The sequence below is a fragment of the Ambystoma mexicanum genome, chromosome 5p, assembly GCF_040938575.1.
Source record: "Ambystoma mexicanum isolate Mex_15411 chromosome 5p, UKY_AmexF1_1, whole genome shotgun sequence".
Taxonomy (NCBI): Eukaryota; Metazoa; Chordata; class Amphibia; order Caudata; family Ambystomatidae; genus Ambystoma; species Ambystoma mexicanum.
In genome coordinates this window covers 1,068,330,774-1,068,353,995 of record NC_090930.1, presented here as the reverse complement: position 1 = coordinate 1,068,353,995, position 23,222 = coordinate 1,068,330,774, and positions in this window count along the sequence as shown.

Sequence of the window (23,222 nt, the reverse complement as noted above, 5' to 3'; positions counted from 1 at the left end):
CAATGTTGCGGTTGGCAGAGAGTATGCTGTGGACGCGTATCCGCAGGTCGTCCCATCGCTTGCGGCATTGCTGTGGGGTGCGGGGTGCGGTCCCCACCGCACTTACCCGCTGTGCCACCAGAGCCCATATGGCCTTCTTGTTTGCAAGTGCCGTTCTGGTCATTTGGGTGGAGAAGACGACGGCAGCATTCTCCTGGAGGGTCTCTGTTAGCACGGTGAGTTCCTCACGGGAGAAGTGGACCTGCCGCTTGCGGTCGCACGCTTTCTTCGCTACTTTTCCCATTTTTCTTGGTTTCGCTAGGGTGGATGACGGGTTGGGGTGTGTTTCAGGGTAGTGATTTTAGTGGTTGTGTGGTTTTAGTGGTTTTATAGGTGTACGGCGGGATGTTTCCCGTTCCGGGGCCATGTTTTAACTTCCGTTTCCGTATATTTCCGGTCACCGTACTTTCCGGTAGGCGCACACTGCGGTGACCGCTAAGAGGGGTGGCGGTATTGCACCTAGGGCGCCGTACGGCGGCGGTGTGGGCCGTTTTGGGGTCATTTCCGCCATCGCGGACTTTGCACTTCCGCCATGGCGTGGTGCTCGTGCCCGATGGGTCGGAATGGGCCGCACTTTGCTCCTTCGTGCAATGGCGGAAACGCTATTTACGCTGTGGCGGTCCGGTCAGTCACTTTCCGCCAGGGTCGTAATGAGGGCCAGTGTCTTCATATCTTCCTTTTTTAGTGAATTCTCGATCTGAATAGTCAAAGACATATACATTGTTAACGAATCATGATCTCATATCGGCACATCTCTCTTACTCATCCCAGTTCGTAGTTCTCGATCTGAGATTCTTTTTATTTTTAAACAAAAGTTCATATTTATAGGTAGTCCTTAAAAGGAGTTCTGTGTTTATAATGTGTAAGGTATGTTTGTTTACCAACTCAGTCGTCCTTGTGACAGCCCCCCTCTAATTTTGCCTTGCTATTCCTCATTACAGTCCCCAACTACCCCACCTTGTCACAGTTTCTACCTACCACATCACTCTTTTTTGTCACACAAGAAAAATAAGAAATACTTCAGAAACCAGATGTTGCATAGCTCAACAACAGATATTAATAACAATTGATATGACATCAGGTATGTTATCAGAAAAACATAGAGAGAATTACATGTGGTGGGAGGTAAAGCACAACAAATTAATTGAAACAACGAGTTAAAGTGATAAGTTCAGTGCAACAAATCCTTTGAAATTCGGTGAAAAAACCTTTGCTGAAGTCACTTAAAGCATCAAAACTCCAGAACTGTGGCAGTTGTTGAAGCTGCACCATGTTAATTGTGATGCCCCATTGCACAGCCCCTAATCACACTGATGACATCACAAATGACATCAATGATGATATCACATATGACATCGCTTATGGCATCATGAGTGACATCACTGGTATAGTAGATTGTGTGTGCAAGAAACAGAAATGCAACATTTAAAAAGCATATTTTTGCATATAAGGGTGGATATAAGAGTAAAGGTACATTTTCTTTTTTTTAAATGCTAACTTCGCCTTTAGCACGCGTGTGTACGGGTGCTAAAGGCTATATGGGTGAGGTGGGAGGGAGCCAGTATGGCACTGGGCAAGGGGCGCGCAGCCATGAGGGTGCCCTGAACACCGGCTTATACCAAAGGATTCAGCCCGCGTTCTGAGCTCACTGATTGGCTGGAAAACCCGCACAGGGTGCTAATCACCTGTCTAGCAGGATTGGTTTATTTGCTGTATTCACACAAACCTGTGCCACCAGTCACCACTGAGTATGTACACATTGGGTGGTCCTGTCCTCAAAGAATTTCGGGTACTGCACGTGGTTTAGGGCAGTAAGTTATTTAACCTTCCTAGGTGTCCCATGTGAAGGTCCAAGGATCCCTAACATGAGGTGAGAAAACAACCATTAGCAATTAGTAGGTTTTTTATGGTAGCCTTTTTTATTTCTTAAGTGGCTTTTTTTCTTTTTTAATATTTATAAAAAGCAGGCATTCAGTTGAAATCCAATGTAAAAATGAAAAATCATGAAAAAGCATGGAAATACACAGTGAAGCACCAGGGTTTTAACATTGCATGATTCAGTCAAAGGCTGGTCTAGGGCTGTGTTTTTTCTTTTAAACAAAAAGAAGTTTGCAATTTCCAAATTCAACCTTACATAAATCAACATTTACAGTGTGCAACAACTTCTTGAGTTTTTAGAAAAAGTTGGTAGGAGGTGTGTACATTATTTCATAGCAAAACATATCCTCCCAGTCACCACTGATTCACACACTATCCAACATCGCCCAATTGCAACAGAATCCACAACAAGAACACTTGTCTCTTTTAGTTCTGTTTCAGCCAGTCCTAGTTTGCCATTTGTTAGAATGCTTATACATAGCACTTTCAACATATACACACCATTTTCACATAAAGGGGATATTCACACATATGTAGAGGATAATTGTATGTGTGTCTGTTAACACTCAGTTTCTGCATGCTGTAGCATCTCCCTTGGAAACCTCAGCACTCAGAGCGCAGCTGTAAGCGCACCAATCCGAGCAAACATTCCATTTCTTCTGCCACTTTATTCTCAATCGGGTTAATATGTAAGCTAGGCAGTCAGTCAGGCTGTTGCTGGACCTGCAGGAGAGCACTTGGCCCACGTACAGCTATAAATGGCAGGGAGGCTGGGCCAGTCTGCTGGAGCTTGTCTGTCAGCTGTTTGAACAAGGTGTTCATGAATGCAGCTGGCTTGCTCTGAGCCTGTCATCCCCTGCCTCTCAGGCGATTCATTTCCTCCGGCTCTCTGATTGGCTGCAGCCCTCGTCTGCCTCGCGGGCTCTGTGACTGTTGCTGACTGCACCGTATCTCTCCTCGGATGAGATTACACTGCGTGACCTACTTTGAAAACGTCCACGCCCTCGGTTTTTTGCCTCCCAACGCCTCCCTATTTTTCAAAGCCTCTCACTACGAGACCGGAGAGTGATATTATGCGTGCTTATTTTTGACGACATTTAGAAATATATTTTACTATTTTTGCAGAATTACAACTGTAACAAAAGATGAATACTAAGTAAAACGCAAACGGTATGAAGCAAGTTCACACATGCCCTGGTGTGGATTGTCGTCTTCGCCGTGGAAACGCATTCACTGTTTAGGCGAAGGTGTCATTTCTGGTGAACGACAGTTTGATTACGCTGCAAGGGTGAACAAGCCTCTCCCCTCAACAGCGCCTCGGCGCGTTCCTAATTGGTTGGGGTTGGTTGGGTTGTCACATATGACTTGACCAATGGGAGCCCGAGGCCGCCGCGTTTCCCAGGCTGGCTGAACAGCTGAGGTAGTAAATACTGATGAATGCGAGGTGTAGTCTGGGCCGTCAGCTGCTGCTGCTCGCAGCCCGCCGGTAGTATGTGTCACACCGCTAGGGGTCAAAGTCAGTGCTAAGCATGCGATGACAGCGCTCTTGTTTACACGGAACACCTTTTAAAAAAAAAAATCCATGACAATCGAGAAACGCCCGCTTCCAAAAGCACCCAATAAAAGTTCCACAGCGTTTTTCATTCTCACTGCAGCTGCTATAATATGCAAAAACACGTTTTTACCGGAATGTGAATCTTTTTCACACCCTCTGCATTTTCTCATTATTACAATCCTATAAATCATTCACAGCTTTACACTTCTTTGTAAGTGTTAGGGTAAGTGATTGTTTTTATATTATGTCAATAGTCGCTTTGAAAACAGCCAGGCCAATGAGAGTTGTGTTTGCACGTCTGTGCTGGGCTTCTTATATTTCAAGGTATATTGAGGAGAGTTTTTTTTTTTAAAAGACAGCTGTGCAATATTTACAAATAAACCAGAGCACCCCTTATATGTGGCTTTACTTGTCAGCAAGACACATATTATGTACAATGCTGGGCAATAATAACAGCTGTCGTTAAAACGCATAGAAGCACTAGGAATTCGACTTGAAGCACTATATAAAACCCGGATATTATTATTATTACAGCGCCTGAAAGGAGTTCCTGATTTCCCAGTACGCGTTGCAAAGCGTCAGTACGCAGAGCATCGTGGCACTTGCTGCGTTTCTGCAGCAGCAGGTGCGGGGGCTGCGTGCGCTTAATGTTGCTACCCTGACACAGGTGCTGGCGCACTGGCTGATGGTAGCTTCCCGGAATCTCCCGAACTGCCACTCTGGCGACGCCTTGCCATTACCAGAAGCTGCGTTCGGAGGAGTGCTGTGGCGGACAAAGGTCACAGCCAGCAGGAGTGGTCACCTCCGCTTCCTCATGCCAGCTCCAGCTGTGAAGTATTCGCATCTGACACCAAAGATCCATCTCCAGGCGGATTTGAAGGGTGGCCCCTGTGTACTTATAAATGCAGTAGACCACCACCTTTGGTTGAGAGAGGTGCCCTATGGGGACCATGACTCCTCAATTTAATATCACACAGCGTCAGATTTGTGAGCTGGGCTCAGGGCAATGGCCATTAGCCGCCTGGCTTTCATGTCTCCCCAACTGCTATCTGTGGCAATGGCCAGGAAGCTACCTCTTTTATACTCATACAGGAAGGGTAACACCTTCCTCCCAGGGCACATGATCCATCGCCAGGAGATCTCCTGGTAAACGGTGCTTGAGCAACACTGGCATAAGAAGCCAAAATCTCACCAGGTTTATTGTAATTGGTTATTTATAATGTGCTTAATCCGCAAAGGTTTCTAAGCGCGGACCCGGGGATCGAACCTGTGTTGCACCGCGTCGTCAACATTGCCCCTGAGCTATCCTCCCGATACAATTTGCTAACTTATGGAGTCCCTTTGGAACCAGCAGACATGGGAAGGGGACAGAGTTAGAGTAACCAGAGGAGAGAGAGGTAGGCTGAATGAGGGATTCCCCCATCTTGGTTTTTGCTAGGGATCTCTACAACTTTCTGTCACTCCTATTTTCTACAGGATAAGAGACTCTGGGTATGATGTCAGAAGGCTTATGACACTTGTTACAGAATCCTGGATTGGAACTTTTTATAGCAGGCTTGCTTTGGGCCAACCCCATGTGTCATTTTTCCTTTCCAGGGAGGTGCAACCCCCTCTTCCTTTTATTCATCTTTGAAATTTCAAGAAAAGAAGACTGATTCACTGGACTTCTGTTAGGAATACAGACTATTCCAAAGACCGCTGCCAGAGTGTCATCACTCTGGCAGCGGTCTTTGGAATAGTCTGTATACAGAAGGCAACCAACTCAGAGGCAACATCTACTCCCTGAACCATCCCCAGGGAATGGTGGGGGGGACCTTTACAGACGGCCTCTCTTCTGACTGTTGCACTAGAATCAAGATCGTGCACTAGAAGTGAAGGACCCTCTGCAGACGTTAGCCAGCGTCCTGTAGTGGAAGAACAGGACCGAAGGACTCGCCCTGTCCTGGAGAGTCTGAATTGGACCTTTCAGCAACCTAGACATCCAGAAGCATCGTGGACACTGTTTCATTGCCTCAAACCATATGTGTGCCACCTCGACTGTGCTCGGTGTACTTCAATTGCCACAGCACCTTGCTTTTGGCACACTACAAAACTTTGAACCACTTGCTGCACTACGAGCCATTCAGGCATCAGCTCAGCCAACTCCTACAGCCTACATAAATCAACCCGATCACTGGCTCGACTTCATAGAGGCAACTGATTTGCGAAACGCCAACTCAATCCAGCAGAAGCATCATCTCACCGTGACTCGACTGCTGTCCAAAACCGCTGAAAGCCATCAACTCGACCGAGCAAATGCCGACACAACCCATCAAGGAACTCGTACGTCAAACCGACTCAACGCTGACTTGCTAGTGGGAGCACACAACTCAAAACGTCCCAACATTGGATACACTGCAGCAAAAGCTCCTAGAAACCCACCTCCATGGTGTCAGCACCCAAATATAAGCAGTAACATATTTAGAAGAGGCCTTTTCCCCTAAGTCGATTTAAAGGTCTGCAGTGACATTTAAACCCCCTTTTATACCTTCCAAAAAAAGTCCTTAAAGGAATGACATTGTTGCTAGGTCTTCTGCCTGAACACCCCTGCTTCTCAACCTAAAGCACACTTTAACTTAAAAGCTCTGCATTATCTGTGTTTCTTTTACAGGGGTGGGTTTTTAGTGTTTTTAATTCGTTTGTTTTTATTTATTGTTTTATATAAGTTCCTATTTTTCTAGAATCGTGATTGGATATTCTTTTATCCTGATATCTTTGTAATCAGTTGTTTGTGTTGTTACTGTTATCAGCTCAGCCCCTCCTGCAGATATAGCGTGTTCCTTGGAAGACCTCACCAAATAAGCCTCAGGAGGACCACCTATTGGGCTCTGCATGTTTCACCTTTATGATTGGGATTGCTACTGGTTTAGTATTATTGTGAGACTGGGGGGACAGTTGAGCCACTACTCATCCCCATACTCCTGCAGAACAGAAGCCATTTTGTCACTGGGAGTATTTTGCTCTGCCACCGGAGAAGACCATCAGAGTGAGGAGTTTGAAATCTTCTGCATGGGGAAGGGCTGAGGGAGGAGTCACAAAGAACCCTCCAGGCAAATAATCCCCTACCTCCCCTGAGCACACTAGTGACCTGACTACTACAACCACTCCCTACATCGGTGTTGAAAAGGGTGATATTACTAATACATTCCACAGCACAGCAGCGATATTGGGCATGCTCTGCCAAAACCCCGACCCTTGTTCACCATTCCCAATCAGTGCCATCGGATTCATCAGCAGTAGCCAGCAGTGGGCCCCTGTTACCAAGTACTTGGGTAATGTGCATCACTGACAGCACTCTTCTTTGGGCAGCAACTGGGGACCAAGTAATGAGGCATACTGGAATGCACTGCTTGCATTTCATTGTGCCTTTGAGGAGGGCGAAGTTGGACAATACCGTGTTGGCAGCCACAAATGAGGGGGCGCAAGGAGTTCCACCATCCTTCCCTCCTGTAGGTCACTGTGGAGTGGGGAATGAATGAGGCGGGCATGAGGGAGGGACAGAGCTCAGAAAACCTTAATGGTTGACTGTGACCTGTGAGAATGCCCGAGAACCTTAATAGGTTTCTGAAATCTACAAGAGAGCCTAAGAACTTTAAGGGGTGATTGCGATCTGTGAGAAGATCCGATAACTTTAGCGGGTGGCTGAGCCCTGGCAGAGTAGGATGATTTAGTGCATGGCTGCACATTTTGAGAGCCCAAGAATGGGAGGAAGGGCTGTCAGTTGTTCTACATACAGCTCTGCAAGTCTTCCCCTGCAGATAGCGACAATAGTATTGGCCTCACTGAAAGCTCTCTCCTGCTGCAGATTTTCGAGGGGGAGCTTAGCAATTATACAGAAACTTGCACTGGGCCGATGGACCGCTATTGTGCCAATACTGAGCAGGGTCATCATCCCTTCCCAGTGGTGAAGAGCCAGTACATAGGCATGAATAGGCATCAAGCATCTTTGCAGCTGATGGTCTCCTCTATGTTATTGTTGTTGACCCATCTTTAGTCAATATGCTCGAGGCACTGAGGGTGGTGTTCAAGAGCTTTACCTCCCTGTTTCTTGCCTTAAACTCTGCAGTGAATATTTCAGTAATTTGCAATGTCTATACAATGCCCACATATCATTTCCAACATGTTGAAAGTAGAGTTGCAAGAGGTGGTCACTCAGGTGCAGTGGCAAACAGTGACATCACTTCTGGCAACCATCTTGGATCAACCACATCTCCAGCCAATGGCCAGAAGAGGCTCCTCTGGAAACACCAATCATGAAGAAATCGCCTCATCCCAGCAACACCAGGGACAATATCTCAATGTGCTGTAGGTTGAACACCATTGGGGACTGGAGTCCAAGTATGGGAAATTCATCAGAGAGTTATAGAATGTGTGTGTGCATTTTGGCCAGTTTGAAGGTAGGTAGGGGTGGCCAAGTCTCTACTGACCACTTGTGTTGAGCAGGCAGGTAGGTGGGTGACAGTATAGTAGACTGGAGAGTGTGCAAGAGATATTATGTGTGCAGCTAGACCACATTTTATGGTGGGGGATAGCTGCATTCTACTGGCAGATGAGTTGTGCAAAATATAAGTGTAGGAGGGACATTATGTGTGCAGCTAGACCGAATGATATCGTGGGGGATAGCTACAATCTAATGGTAGAGGTGCTGTGCAAGATATGTGAAGTGGGGGGACATTATGTGTAATATTATATTTGCATATTACAATATACTGGCTGCATTTTACATTCACTTAGATTTAAGCACTGGTTTCAATCTACATTGACGTAGGTTCAGAACATTGGCTACAATATGCAGTACCTGAAAGGCACCCAATTTCAATAAATATGCTTCAACTGAAAGAACATAGATTCAAACAAAATGCAGCGCATGAAAAGCAACACCTTAAAAATACATAGTTTGGAAACATGTAGAAACTAAAAAGCACCTAGGTTTAAAGCATATGCAGCACCCGAAAAGGCACCTCTATTCAAAACATATACAACTGAAGAATGTGAGGGGTCAGAAATCTGAGGCGGACAACTTTGGGAAGTCTTTCTAAAGATTCCATTTTATTAACTAAAAAGATTGGATACACGCCTCACTATCCCTACCCTGATGGGGAATTCCCTGCCTATCAAAATAAAATAAACGAAACACTCAAACAAAAAGGTTTCTGTCCCTCACACTTGTACATACACCAACAAGGTAATGTATGGCAAACAAATGCTGGACTTAAGAGACTGGACAAAGTTTCATTATCTTTGTTAGTCTCGCTGGATCAATCGGCTGCGTTCGATTTAGTCGATCATTCAATTTTGAAGCACAGACTCACAGATGTTGTCAACTTCTCTTCCTTGGCGGCCTCCTGGATTATTTCCTTCCTAGAAAATAGAATTAGTAGAGTCTGTTCTGACGTAGCAGAAGCTTTACCAATACCAGTCCTCTTTGGAGTACCACAAGGTGCCAGTACCACTCCTTGCATTTATAATTTGTTTATGACACCGTTCTTTTCGGAACTGGAAGAGGAGGGCATAATGTTCTGTAACTATGCTGACGACACACAATGTGTCTTTCCTCTTTCCGCATGCAGACACACAGGATGAACAGGAATTTAACAGAATATTACCATCATTGAGAAATGGATGCTTAATAATAACTTAGTCCTTAACAAAAGTAAAACCGAGCTCATGATTGTAGGGAGCTCCGCACCTATAAAAAAATTAGATGCAAGTATGGTCTGTTTAGACTCAGAACCGACATGATCGCCCCTGTAAAGAAACTTAAAATCTTAGGAGTTACGCTAGATCAATCATTGACTACGGAATCTCATGTGTCAACTACAACAACCTCCTCCACTTATTTTAATAAACTCCTACACCATCTCAAGCCACTCATTACCCAATAATGCACAGAGTTAATCGGCAGAGCCATAATTGGCGCAAAGATAGATTATTGCGGTAGTCTACTAGTGGCTATCAACAAACACGAAATACACAGACTACAAATAATACAGAACAGAGCGGTCAGAGCTGTCTTGGGTCTTTCTAGAAGAGACCATGTTACGAGCGCCAGACAATCCTGCACTGGCTCCCAATTTAAGCTCGTATAGCTTTTAGGGTACTTACCATAACCTTCAAGTGTAGGACGGATAACATGCCACTTTACTTAGGGACTTCCATTATCGATAAACAGATTAGTAGGGATCGCAGGTCTAGCGGCCAAAATGAGCTCTTGCAGCCTAAATGTAGAACAATCAAAGCTGAGAAGGGGGCTTTTTTCTCAGCTGCTCCTAAACTTTGGAACAAGGTACCTAAAGAATTAAGACTCCTTGGGTCTTTACCCGCCTTTAAGAAAGGGTTAAAAACCCACCTCTTTGGATAATTGCCAACCCTCTGGTATTTATTAGAAGCATGACTCCTCCAAAAGAATCATGTCAAGCATATCAATGGCATGGAGCATAACTACACCATCAGTGAGAAAGAGCACCACCAAAGAAGCACTAGACGAATGGAGGCACCCTCTCCAAGTAAGGCATCATCCTGTGAAAATGTGTATTGATCACCTAACAACAAGAGACTAGAGGAGTAATTTATCGACGTCTAGGCCTAGCTCCACTGAAGCATTATGGACAATAAAAGACAAAAAGGACCAGTCATCATTCTCCTTTACAGTTAAACTCCTTTCTACAAAACTCGGTCCATGGACCAAATAGGTGCCGAGTCGTCAGTTGTGAAAACAGTAATACACAGTTTATTCAAAAATCACAATGTTGATATCACAATATATAAAACATACATCACAATAAAAAAGTGTAAAACCTAGTGCACATTACTAAAACACACAGTACAAAAAATTGTCAATACACAAAAATATCTAAAAAGACCTAATAAAAACCACGTACCATGATGTAACCTGTACACCTTAATAAACTAAGCAACCTGCCTATAGAAATCTTCCAAGTACAATCTGTAATAAGCAACACAATTTTCCCAGTGTATAGCAACGCAACGGTTTCTAGCACCTCAGAATTCTAAACTCAGATTTCATTCGGAGGTCACCTATTAATGGTTTACCAGCATGTTGTCTAACCTTCTCATAGCTACTTGGGTGACCGTAACAACTTAATTTGATGATGAACAGCACCACTAGTATTTATGGTACCCTTATGCCCAACATGTTTCGTTCATACGCATTATTACAATTGATACATGAACTTCTTCAGGGGATCAACTATGCCCACTAAACACATCCACAACAATGCGAAGGAAGTGCTGTTTTACTGCCGTAGTGGTGAGGTTAGTCAAGAATTGATTCCACTTTCAATTTTGGAGACCTAACATATAAACAACCAACTAAGAAAGGAGACAAAACAGGAGAAACTAACAGCAGAGATCAGAACTACTTAGGTATCTCTGTTCTACTTACTAGGCTATTAATCACCTCAGTAAGACTTACCAAAAAATGCCAACAAGTGATCAAAACATCTTGGTTCTGGTAATGGGGGGATCGTCTTATCTGTAGACAGTCATCACATTCTAAAAAGCTGCAGAAGAGAAAGAAATAGGGACACACACAAAAAGACCCATTTAAATATAACGTGAAGGCTAGCTTTGCTGTAGCATGAAAATACTACAATAAAGCCTTGTTCATAGGCAGCTATTATGCTGTCTGCTTCATCAAAGCTGGATACGACACAATCATTGAAGCCACCACTAAGTACGCCTTCACTGTGGCGCATGTGAACAAGAAGCATTTCAGTCCTTCGTACCGACCACCCACGCAAATTGTAGGTGGTGCCACTTAGATACTATGAACGTTAAAGACAGGTTTTAAACAACATTAGGACAACTTCCAGCCTCACAGTCACGTACCTTCAGAGAGGTAACCCAGTAGGCTTGTGGTGTGTGTTCTAAGTCTACGTGCTGTCGGCTGTCTACTGGGTCCGACTATGCACACTCATCTTGACCAGGGTCTATTTAAATGCAAGTGAGAAAACATGCTGTTACTGCCCATGTCATGCTGCGCTTAAATGAGTGTCCTGCTCTTATCTGCGGCACCACATAAATCACTTACCAAACTCAATATCGTAAATGAAGCATTCACGCCTTCCAGATCGTTCCGATGTACTGTCTCTGTCCTCGGTAGTGCTCCCGACGCTGTAATGCCTTAATCAACCCGGAAGTATATACGGAGTAAAAGGCGGTGACGTCCTGTCACATGATCTGTCAGGTGACCTGAATGTGGGTAGGTCAGAGGCGGTGACATCCTTTCACATGATCCGTCAGGTGACCTGGGAATGAGCCAGTCCAATCGCTCGCTGAAGTTGGCACTTGTAGTAGCACGCAAGTCGCCGCCACGACCGCCCCGTCATGCGCTCCAGACACGACAACAGGGCAGGAAACAGCAAAACGCACAAATCACTACTGACCTGGACGGACAATGACATGCACCCAGGTAAATATTGCGCACTCTGATACATGTACTACGAAACTGTCGCAATGACGGCACGCGCGATATTTCCATAATGATGGTGCATGAGGACCACCACAAGCAGCTACTTCTATTGCTTAACTTTAGTCCAACAACGGGTGTGTAGTGGTGGGACTCACAGATAAACTGGCACAGAATCAACTCTTGGGCACAACCTGGCATGACCGTAGTATGGTGACGAAATGATGTCTAGGCAGCATATGAGGTCACCAGCTGGGCAGCTTGATCAATAGGATATGTTGTTGTCAGGGATGTGAAAACAGGGTAATGGCCTAAATGTGCACGTTTAAAATACTGTGTCGCCAGTCGGTCTGTTCATTAAGGCCTGTCTCAGCTGATTTAGTCAGAAAGATTAACCATTGCTCCTTGAACAACAATTTTTTGGTGTTACTATCGCTACTTTTGGATTTGTCAACCTGCCACAGGACGGTCCATCTTAATTCTTCTGGACCATGATCCATGATGATGAAGTGATTAACCAGAGGGGCTGTGAGATTTTTCTTCTTTATGCAGCTTCTGTGCTCGCTGATACGGCATTTGATCTTGCGTTCTGTCATACCTATGTATAATCTTGGGCATGGACACCAAATTGCATAAACCACGTTAGTTGAGTTGCAGTTAGTGAATTGAGTTTGAATCCATGGTCGTGTAAGGCCCAGGTCTACCTCCTTGGTACGCAGGGTGAAATTACAGTTTACACAATGTCCACATGGAGAATGGCCCGTCATCATGGGTAATCCCCACACTTCAATTACACTTTTAAGTGGAGCAGGTTTCACAGCAATGTCATTTTTGGTAAGTAACTCTTTCAAATTAGGTGCCCTTTTGTAAGCACAAATAGGTAAGTCCAATGGGCATTCACCTCCAGACAAGATGTGCCAGTGTTTTCGTATTAACTTAGTTACTTGGTTGGTTCTGGAGTAAAAGATGCTCACAAACACAACGTTAGTATTAGTAGAGGATTTGGGATGATACTCGAGTAAGGCCTCTCTATTGTTATTCTTAGCCCTCTTGAAAGCTCTTCTCACTTTATTGTTTTAGGGTAACTTCTTGCTTCAAGCTTGGACTTCAGTAGTTCTGCTTCTGTCAAAAAGTGTTATTTGAGGTACTATTCCGCTTGAGGCGCAAAAATTGTCTGAAGGGCAAATTTCCTCGCATGTGTCTGGGATGGCAACTGTCAAACTTGAGCAGAGTATTGCGGTCAGTAGGTTTGTGAGAAGGACTCACCTTAAGTACTTTGTTTGTGGGATCAACTTCAATAGTGATGTCCAAAAAAATGATTTTCTCTTTACTATGTGTAAATGTGAATTTCAAAAATTGATTTTGTTGATTGATACATTTGCAAAAATCGGCGAAAGAATCTTCGGTGCCGTCCCAAACTATGAGAATATCATCAATAAACCTCCTCCACAGTGAAATTTCGGAAAAAAATGGATTGATGGATGGATAAATGTGTTTAAGTTCAAAATGTTCCACATACAAATTAGCTGCTGTTGGTGCTACAGGAGAGCCCATTGCGATCCAGTGAGTCTGATGGTATAGTCTGTCATTAAAGCTAAAGTAGTTTTCGGTTAGTGCCAATTCGGCACACCACAATACAAAGCTGTTAGGTCTAGTGCCCGACGTTCTCTTTGTCAACAAGTCTTCTTCCAGGACTTCCAAAGTTTTTTTTGTGGAATGCATGTATATAAAGATACTATATCCAAGCTTGCCCATAATTGTGTGTTGGAATCAAAACTCATGTTTTCAACACAATTGATTGGTTCTGTAGTGTCTTGTATGTAGGAATACATAGTAAGGACGAATGGTTTCAAATATTTGTCAGCCAATTTTGATAAATGTTCTAATAATGAACCAGTGCCTGAAACTATGGGGTGTCCAGGAGGATTGACCAACTATTTATGAATCTTGGGTAATGTGTAGAACTTGGGGATTGAAGGCTTGGATGCACACAAGTATTCATGTTCTTGTTTGCAGATCTATTTTCTTTCAAAAGCTTTGTCTACCTTGTTTTGAATCAGAAAGGAGAGTCTTCCAGTCGGGTCCCTGTCTATGGGCGAATAGAAGTTGTTGTCGTCCAATTGTCTGTTGCATTCAGAAATGTACGCCCTTCTATCTTGTATAACCACTGCACCTCCCTTGTTGGCTTTCCGTTTGACAATCTCTCTATTGTCAGCGAGGCTCTTCACCACCAGTCTTTCAGCATTACAAAAATTCTGAAATTCTGCGATTGGAATCTGGTTTTCAAGTTGTTTCAAATCATGCCATAATCTCTTGGTGAAAACTATTGTCTCTGGAGTGTGGCTAGCTGAAGGTCGGTCAAATTGTGACCGATTGCGCAAACCACTCTCATTGGTCTCTTTGTCAAAATGTTCGTCAAAAAAGTACTGCTTCACATGTACTTTCCGCAAAAATTGTTCTATTTCCAAGTGGGTGTGAAAGCTATCATATTTGGCTGTGGGTACAAAGCCAAGCCATTTGTTCAAAACTCTTTCTTCTACAGAGCTAGGTCGATATTGAGACAGATTCACTAGTAAGGATGGTTGCTCCTTGTTCTCCTCTCGTCCTGTTCCCAATTGTCTCCTGTGGCTCGCTCGTCCAAAAAAGAAACCGCAGATATGTTACCCGTACGTTGTTGTTGTTGCGGTGGTGGTTGTCCTGGGACAAATTGGTTGTTGACTGCGCCTCGTCTCTGGGGTCTCCTATTACGGTTATTACCCCTTTGTTGGCGTCCTCGGTTCCTGTAAGGTCTTTGACCTTGTCCTCTGTTATATCATTTTTCAAATTATATACATTTCCACTTGCGACTTCCCATTTGATTTTTTGATTCTTATGAGTGCCAAATACATTTCTTTCACACTGGATTGCTCTTTCAAAAATTGGGTATTTTTATTCCATATTCAAGGTATTATTCTCCCTCTCTATATGTGTTTTTGCACCCTTGTTCATATCAGTGTCTAGTCAAATGGTCGATAGACAAAGGGTCGACAGTCAAAAGGTCGACACAATTTGGTCGACAGGTCAAATGATCGAATTTTTTTTTTAGTTAAATATATTTTTTTAGGTTTTCGTTTAGGGAAAAAAAGTGTTTTTTAGCAAAAAAAGGGGGTTGGAGGGGATCCCCCCCAAAAAATGTGAAAAAACAAAAAAAAAAAAATCGATCATTTGACCTGTCGACCTTTTGGTGTCGACCATTTGTCCTGTCGACCATTTAGATTCGATCATTTGACCTACAACCGTTCATATCACAAGGGATCCTCAGGAGAGATTTGATTGCAATTATTGTTAGCTTTGGGCTTGTTTTGCCTCAATTCAGTCATTCAATTTTGATCTATGTTCTTCCTGTGAGTATGACTTTAAATTTCCTTTGGGTGTTTTACCCTTTTTCACAGAGGTGATCCGCTTGTCACTCTCAAGCTCCTAATTCAGCGCCTCTGTTATACCCACCTCCACTGGAGCTACCAGAGCTAAAGGAAGCATTGCCTCTCTGGCCTTGTTGTCCTTGCCCTTGTTTATACAAATAAGGAGAAACATAAGCATACTTTGTGTATTGAAAAGCATTCTCGTGTGAAAATTGCACAAGGTCTTTTCTCACCCTAGTTATGAAGTCTTGAGTACAGAAATTCTTAAATTCAGTCATTTCTTCCATTATTTCTTCCAATCTTTTTTTATATGTTTCCAACAGGACTAGTTTTTTTATTGCATCGTCAATTGCTTCCAGATCTCCAGTTAGCTTGACTGTCATCTCGCGTGCCATGTCAATTATCAAAATTACCCAGTCGTGTCTGCACTTATTAGCTATATAGCTCCATTGGAGTATAAAGTGTTTATCATCCAAAAACAACCGTGGTTCGTTGCGTACTACAAGTCCTTGCGGTAAAGTGCCTGATCTCAAATATTCAATCATTATTGATCCGTGAAGTTCTGTTCTGATGAGCCTTTTTTCATTTGCACCAATTCGTCCCAGTTGCTTAAGTTGGTGATGTGTATGGATCACCATAATCTGCAAAATGTACATTCTCCCAAATGCAGAAATGGCCAACAAGAAGGATGGGCCGTCTTTTATGACCAATACGAGTTTACAGTCACCTTTATTCCCAGCATCCAGAATGTAAAAGTTGATGCTTTCTCCTGATCTCTTGCTCCTACCACTGAACAGGAAGAATCCATTCCACTCTAACCATCGAAAGTAACACATTACCTGTTGCAAGTGCATACAAATCTATGTACTGATCCATCCCTCGGAAATGTTAAGCCAGAAACCTGAAATGAGAGCAGAGAATGGGATCCTATTCTGTTGATACCCACTGCAAGTTTACGTGCTCCCATTCTTTACAGTTCCCAGTATTCCTGTATCACCAGGCACAAGGGAACACAGCCACTTTGTAAATATATCCAGACAATTCTGTTGTCAGATATGGCATCTCACATCCATATCTATTTTGTCCCTTTCCTACCTGTTCCCAAGAAAACCTGTCACTAACAAAAATATCTTCTCCCTCAACCTTGGAGACTCTTCCCTACTCATGTCATACCAACACCACAGACTTCATTATAGATCTACCGCGATTCAGTGGCATGAACTGCATAATGTCTACTGTGTCATTATTTGTGCCCATATTCTGCCCTTTCCTGTTCTGCATATTGCTCCACAACTAGCTGACATTTTGTTTCAAGACAGCTACAGACTTACTGCCTACTTGAGAAGATCATCTCTAATGATGGACCTAATTCATCTCTTTTTTATGGTTTGCAGTATGCTCTCACATTGGTATATATGTAGAACACTCTGTTCTGGTAACCACCCTCAAAGTAACAGACAGGCAGAATGAGCAGACCAGGCTCTGGAACAATGTCTTTAGTGTTATACAAATGCTCTGCAGACCAACGGGTGCAAGCACCTTAAATCAGTAGGGATATCCTACAATAATATTATTCACTCATTTACAGGGCAGAGTCCCTTCTTCTGTACTTATGGGTATCAACCCAATCTGTTTAAAGTTCAGCCACTTGTTACTAGTCTTATACCTTCAGGCAATTCACTGATTCAATGGCACAAGCCATGAATCAATTAGTCTATTCCCTCAGAAGGCCAAGAGGAACAAAAGACTGACACAGCCAAGAGACGACAGCCTGATTCTTCCCTGGAAATTGGCGATTAGAATTCCTATGGCCTTTTTGGATCATCCGTCACCTGGATCTACAAATGACCTGGCACACAGGGGCGTCGCTAAGGGGGGCTAGGTGGGCTATAGCCCCGGATCCTTTGCTTGTAGCCCCGGATGAAGATCACAGGGCTACAAACCAAGGCTAGCCCCGGGTCGAACATCCGCACATTATTGCTGCCGCCTGGCACGGCAGTGCTGGAAAGGCAGCACTGTGCACACGTAGACGGAGATGCAGCATGCAGGCAGCAGGCTAGGCCCAGGAGGCAGCGCAGCAATGTTCGTTCGTGAATTGAATTAAAAAAAGATACGATTTGAACATAACTGTCTGCCTGCCTGCCTCCTGGGCCTGGGCTGCTGCCTCATGATGACAACCTGCGCTTGCGCAGGCAGCAGGGATCCAAGCCACCAACCATATGCGTGCCCTGTGTCTTTCCCTGCATGCACAGATCAAGCCAGCAGGTCATGCCCAATCCTGTGCCGGCAAACTCTAAACGCAAGCTGCCACGAGCAAGGAGTCCGACGACGCCAGTAGCTTGCAGTTGCCGCCTGCACCATCTACTGTGTAACGTGACCCCCAGCCGTGTCACCGCGCCCCCTCACCCCTGTGAATCTGCAGACAGTGCCGGCCAACTCCAGGACCGAGCCCATTCGGTGGCGGCATATGACCGGCGTGGCATCGTCACGTCAGCTAACTGCTATAACTAAGGTAGGTGTGCATGTCTCTGTCGAGTTGGTATTCACACAGTGTGAAATTTGAATACCAACACTAGTATGCTATTGAGCACAATATGAATGATCAGGGACCGGTCCCGTCCACTGCATGTTGATGCCTCATGTCCCCCACCCCCAGCACTCTAACCGGACACATGGCCCTGGGCCCTGGGGGACGGGACGGGAGCGTTTCAGCCTCCATCTCGAGAACTGTGGGAATACGCAAGGCGGAATTGGGCAGGACTCGAGTCGGGAGCAAGACTGAGCGCAGAGCTCCGTTCTGTGGAGTTTGTGGACTCAAGGCCCAAACCCCCAAAGTTGAGGAAGCTCTGCCCCAGTCTCCCCAATTCAGCTTTCCACATGTTCCCAGACTCATCTGAGCCATACTTTTCTCAAAAGCCCAAACTAATGCAACAAAACTGTCCCCGCCGCTCAGCGAGTGGGTTAGGGGGGCGGATTAGTCAATTGTGTCCATTTCCAGCCCTGGATGTGATTCCGTCCCCATTTGCCTCCCATTGCACCATCCAGACCAGTGCAGTCCCCATCACTGCCTGATCGAGTACAAGGCCAACCCCCAACCCCCATCACAGCCAGATCGAGTACATGGCGCCCTCCCCCCACCTCTCCCACATGACTGCCGGATCGAGTACACGGCACCACCCTACGCCCTCCCCGTGCGCGGGGACCCCGAGGCACTGCTGCTACAGTAGGGGGTGCGCACTGTAAAGCTCTGCACGCCTGCCTCGAGCTCGGGTAGCGCTACACCACGGGCGAGAGGAGGAAGCAGAGAGAAGAGGAGATGGCATTCGGCGCTGCAGGCGGCATCCACACCTCCCTGGTGCCTCCTGAGGGCTCACTCATGTACTCTCGGCAAACTGCAAACAGAGTCCTACTGGGGCAGAGGGGCTTGCATCGGACACCAATGAAAATGTGTCCAACAATTGCAAATGGCATTTCATTCCTTTTGTGACAGACTGTTTGCGTTAAGAATAATTTATAATTTCACCCATGGTCAGCAGCGCGCGGTGCGCACTGTGATGCTTTTAAACACTAATGCCCACAATTATCTTATCTCCAGGGGTCAGCTTGGAGCGCAGAGCTGTGCACGCTGCCAGCCCCCGCCAGGAATCAATGTGTGTTCATTTTGCAGCTGTTCAGATTTGCTTCCCCAGAACTAGGAGGATTCATCCAGGTTCTCAGATCTCAACATAAGGCTGTAGATCCTTATGTTGTGTTCTGTCATTATCTGGCACCTCCTACTTCTCTGTTTGAACTGTAAAGAGGTGTTTGAGGTTTCTGACATGTGTGATGCACACATCTCTCTGGATGTTTGCGAGACATCTTGTTTTGGTTTCATTGGTCTTTGGAACCTGCTTCCGAGTGATTTCATGCCATTTGCCCGAAGCTTTAGTTTTGAGGGTAAGCATGTTATACATTGTGCACAGTTTGAAATGTTGATGTATTCGGTCCTTGTTTGCTGTCCTGGCCTTTGGGTTTCAGTGTGGCATCTGAAGGCTTGTGAATCTGCTGGTCAAAATGACACTGCCAGGCCCCAGGGCCTTGCTCAGCAGGTACATATACTTAGCAGCCTTTCCAAGATGTTTGCCATAATTATGCTTTTCTTTCTATTTAAGAATTAGAGGCCGAACCTTCCCAATTGAAGATTTCAGGTGCGACTTTCTGAGTGTAATATGGTCCTGGTCCATTCCTTTGTATCATAGCGACTTCAACTATGAATGACAACAAGTTATTTTGAATCACTAAAACTGAATGTGTTTCATGGCTCATTAGACAGTTTAACGTCACTTGGGAATGTGACAGTCTTTGTGGTTTATGTTTGCATTTCTCTTAAGAACTCCCCCGAGCTGACCTGTGGTGAAAGCTTCTGGGATGTTGGGAAATAAGGTTTGTCTCCTTAGCCACATTAGTGTGTTTAAATACGTGTGGTGGTGAGCAGAGAGGCAGCCCACCCTTGCCGGCATGGTTGGGTTTTTTGTGTAGGTGATCGGTGTGTCAGTGCTGGGAGAGGTGGGTAATCCTCTGTTGGGTGTACGGGGCAGTCTTGCAGCCTGCCATTGCTTGGCTCTCTGTGTCAGTGTCTCAGTGATGCACCAGGAGGGGCAGTCCTAGTGTCACTCTGAGCTGAGGTGTAGACCCGCTTCCGTGGTAATAATATGTGCCTGCAGCACTGTGTGTAGGGGAGGGGGCCCGGCCCCCCTTCCTTGGCGCCTACATGTTTTTCAGCAGTGAAGAGCTACACCATACAGCCACCCACATAGCTCTCAACTCACACGCTTTTGGCGGGTGACACCCGCCACCCTCCTGCACGCCCATTCATTTCAATGGCCTCTCAACCGCCAAAAACAAAATAGGGCGTTTTCACATGCCTTTGCGACACTAATGTTTGAGAGCTCTGGGCCCACCCCGCACCTTCCCACCACCTTCCCACCACCCCTGCCCCCGCTGCTCCCACCACCCCTGCCCCCGCTGCCATGGGATTGCACCTGGAAGGTAAGAGTCATGGGATTATAAAGACATGAGATGTTTGCAGCAGTAACAGTGACTGGGGTTAGGAACATTCGCCTGCACACAAGGTACCCCATTTATAGTCAGCCATAGACTAGTTATTACTCCACCTGGCCGCGTCAACATCTGCCTGTGGTAGGTTGGCTTTGGGGTTGTGGTTGCGTGCTTTGGGGCAGGAGCTGTGTGCACTGTTGAGGTGTGCATCACTGCATCACGCGCTGTGTGCTGCATGGATACATGGGTGGAACTTCAAGGAAAGTATAGGGGACCTTTAAGTGGGCTCAGACGTCCGCAGACAGCATTTCAATGTTCCTCAGCTGCTTACAGGTTATGGCCTATGTTCCAGTGGCCCGTTAGTTCCTAATGATTTTCTGTTTTTGGCTATAACAGCGTGCCGCAACTTAGTATTCTTCTGTATTCCAGTCACGGACAGCCAGTTACCACTGCTTGCTGTGGAAACAAACAAATATGCACTAGCACTACCCCGAGACACTTACGCCAACCTGCACCTAGAAAGTCACTCAAACGCTTGAACAACAGACTAAAGACCCTTCAGCAGCCTACAGCAGGTGAGTTATATAGCACCATAGAACGACTGCAGGTGAGGCAAACACCTGTCCCCCCAATTGAATCAAGGCTATCAGATGGACCTCTGCTGCCACACCCACCAGGCCATGATCTCCGACCTATCCCCACTCCGTCATAGAACGAGGGCCACACCTCACCTGCCTCAGTCGCCCCTCATTAAACGGGGGCTTCATCTGCTACCCGCAGCTCCAGGCCCCCGTCATGCTCCCAGAGGAGTCATAAAGTGCGCACAGTGACAGCGAGACATGGGTAAAAACACTGCCAATGTGTCTCAGAAGCAGTGTATCATAACAAGCAACTTTACCTACTGTATTTTGAAAGGACTCCCAAATTTTCGGCCCAAATGTTGATATTTTCCAACAAGGTTTAACTTTCTCTCGCACTCCGATGAAAGTGAATGCAAAAAACTCTCACTTGGAAAAAAAACAACCTATAGCTCCAAAATGTTCCAGTCCAAAACTCAAAAGCTCTTCTCCACGCACCGCTGCCAATGCAGCACTGCTTCTGATAACTCTACCAAAGACTGGTGTATCACATCTCACAAGATGCATGTGGTACATGTAGTCTGAGTCTTGTAAAGGAAACCTGAAATTGTTGGTGAAGTCATGTTTTCTGGAGTGGGGCATGGGGGCATACACTTTGGGGAAGGGAGCATGGGGGTCTCCCTTCAGAGAGTTTGTGTGGGTGGGGCAAATTTACTAGTATGCTGCCCCGTTCTTGTCCCAAAGAAATGGTTGTAGGGAGTAGTAGTGTGTGTGTGTGTTCTCCTATTCATACTCTGATCTGCTACCAATACAAACCTTGTTACATAGACAAATAATGGCATGCACAACAAACTTAGTACGACAGTTGATAAGGTCTTTGATCTCAATTGTGATGCCTAGTTATGTTATGATATGTCATTGATAATGCGCCTGTACATAAATGTTTCTAGGTGCGACAAGACAAGGGAGGGAAGACAGAGGGTCAGAAGACAAATAATCTTACACCCTCCCTCTGCTTTACTTGGGATGCCCCCTCAGGTCTTCATGTCCATGATGATAAACGTGGTGTCTAGCTGCTGGCAGGCCCCCACGTGAAAGCCCTTCCTCCCACAGGGCTTGTCTCCCCATCCCTGCCACCCCGACTGTCCCTCATCATGAGTCAAACCGTAGCAGTCGCGAGGTTTAAATGCAACATGGCATTCACTGGCTATATTTAAATGGACTAGCATATCATATGCTATGATATGGCATTTATAACGCGCCATACACAAGTGTTTCAAGGCGCAACAGGTAGAAGCAGAGTGATGGTGTGTGTCATTATATGGCACTTGTGTTTCAGTCAAGTGAACTGTCTAAAATAATGTCAGACGGACGATTCGCTTTGTGCACAGTCATCTGCTAAAAAGTGGACGCCTGCCTGCTATTGTAAAATTCCCCCCACCCCACAACCCCCGGTTCTGTTATTGACCACTTTCATTGTTGGCTCCACTTGATAGCTCTACCCTCTTAATTGTCACTCTCCACCCTGTGGTGCCCCTTCTCCACACTCGGGGGGACCCTCTCACTCTCAGACACAGGCCTGTACCCTTGACTTGACTTTGACTTCACTCCCTTCCTACTTGAATGTACTGTTCTCCTCCCCTTCACTCGCCTTCAGACCCAACTCAGTCTAACTTCTACCTCATTCTCCTCCATCAACGTCCTCATACCCTGCCTGCACCCAAACCTTCAAACCTGACAGTCCTATTCTCCAAGGATCTTTGTTTTTTTCATGTACTAAATGTGTAACATCTCCATATAGCCTCATCTCTGGATGGGTGATTGTCAGAATGTGTGTTTTAGCTGAGCGGCTGCACGTGATTAGTCATATTTGCAATAGTCTACCTTGCAGAGGCAATACATCCAAGCCAGTCAGACCTGAGCCCAACAACCAGCAATACGTCGACTGCTGGACTTTCAAAGTCACATGATCCACAGAAGTCACATCTTCCACAACTCTACAGCTTGCTATTCAATCAAATTACTACAGTACAGGCCCAGCAGAGAAACTCACTACAGCAGCTGACGTGGTGAGTACATCCTAGTAGTATATCCTTGTTTGCTGCTTGTAGAGTTGAGGTGTTGCTGTTGCTTATTTGAGAATGCTGCTTGTTTATGTGCACCACCTGATATCTGCAGCCTTTTATGGATCATTCCTAATGATCCACCTCTAGCCTGTACTGCTGCACTCTATCCAGAGATTACATATTAGTGTGACTGTATCA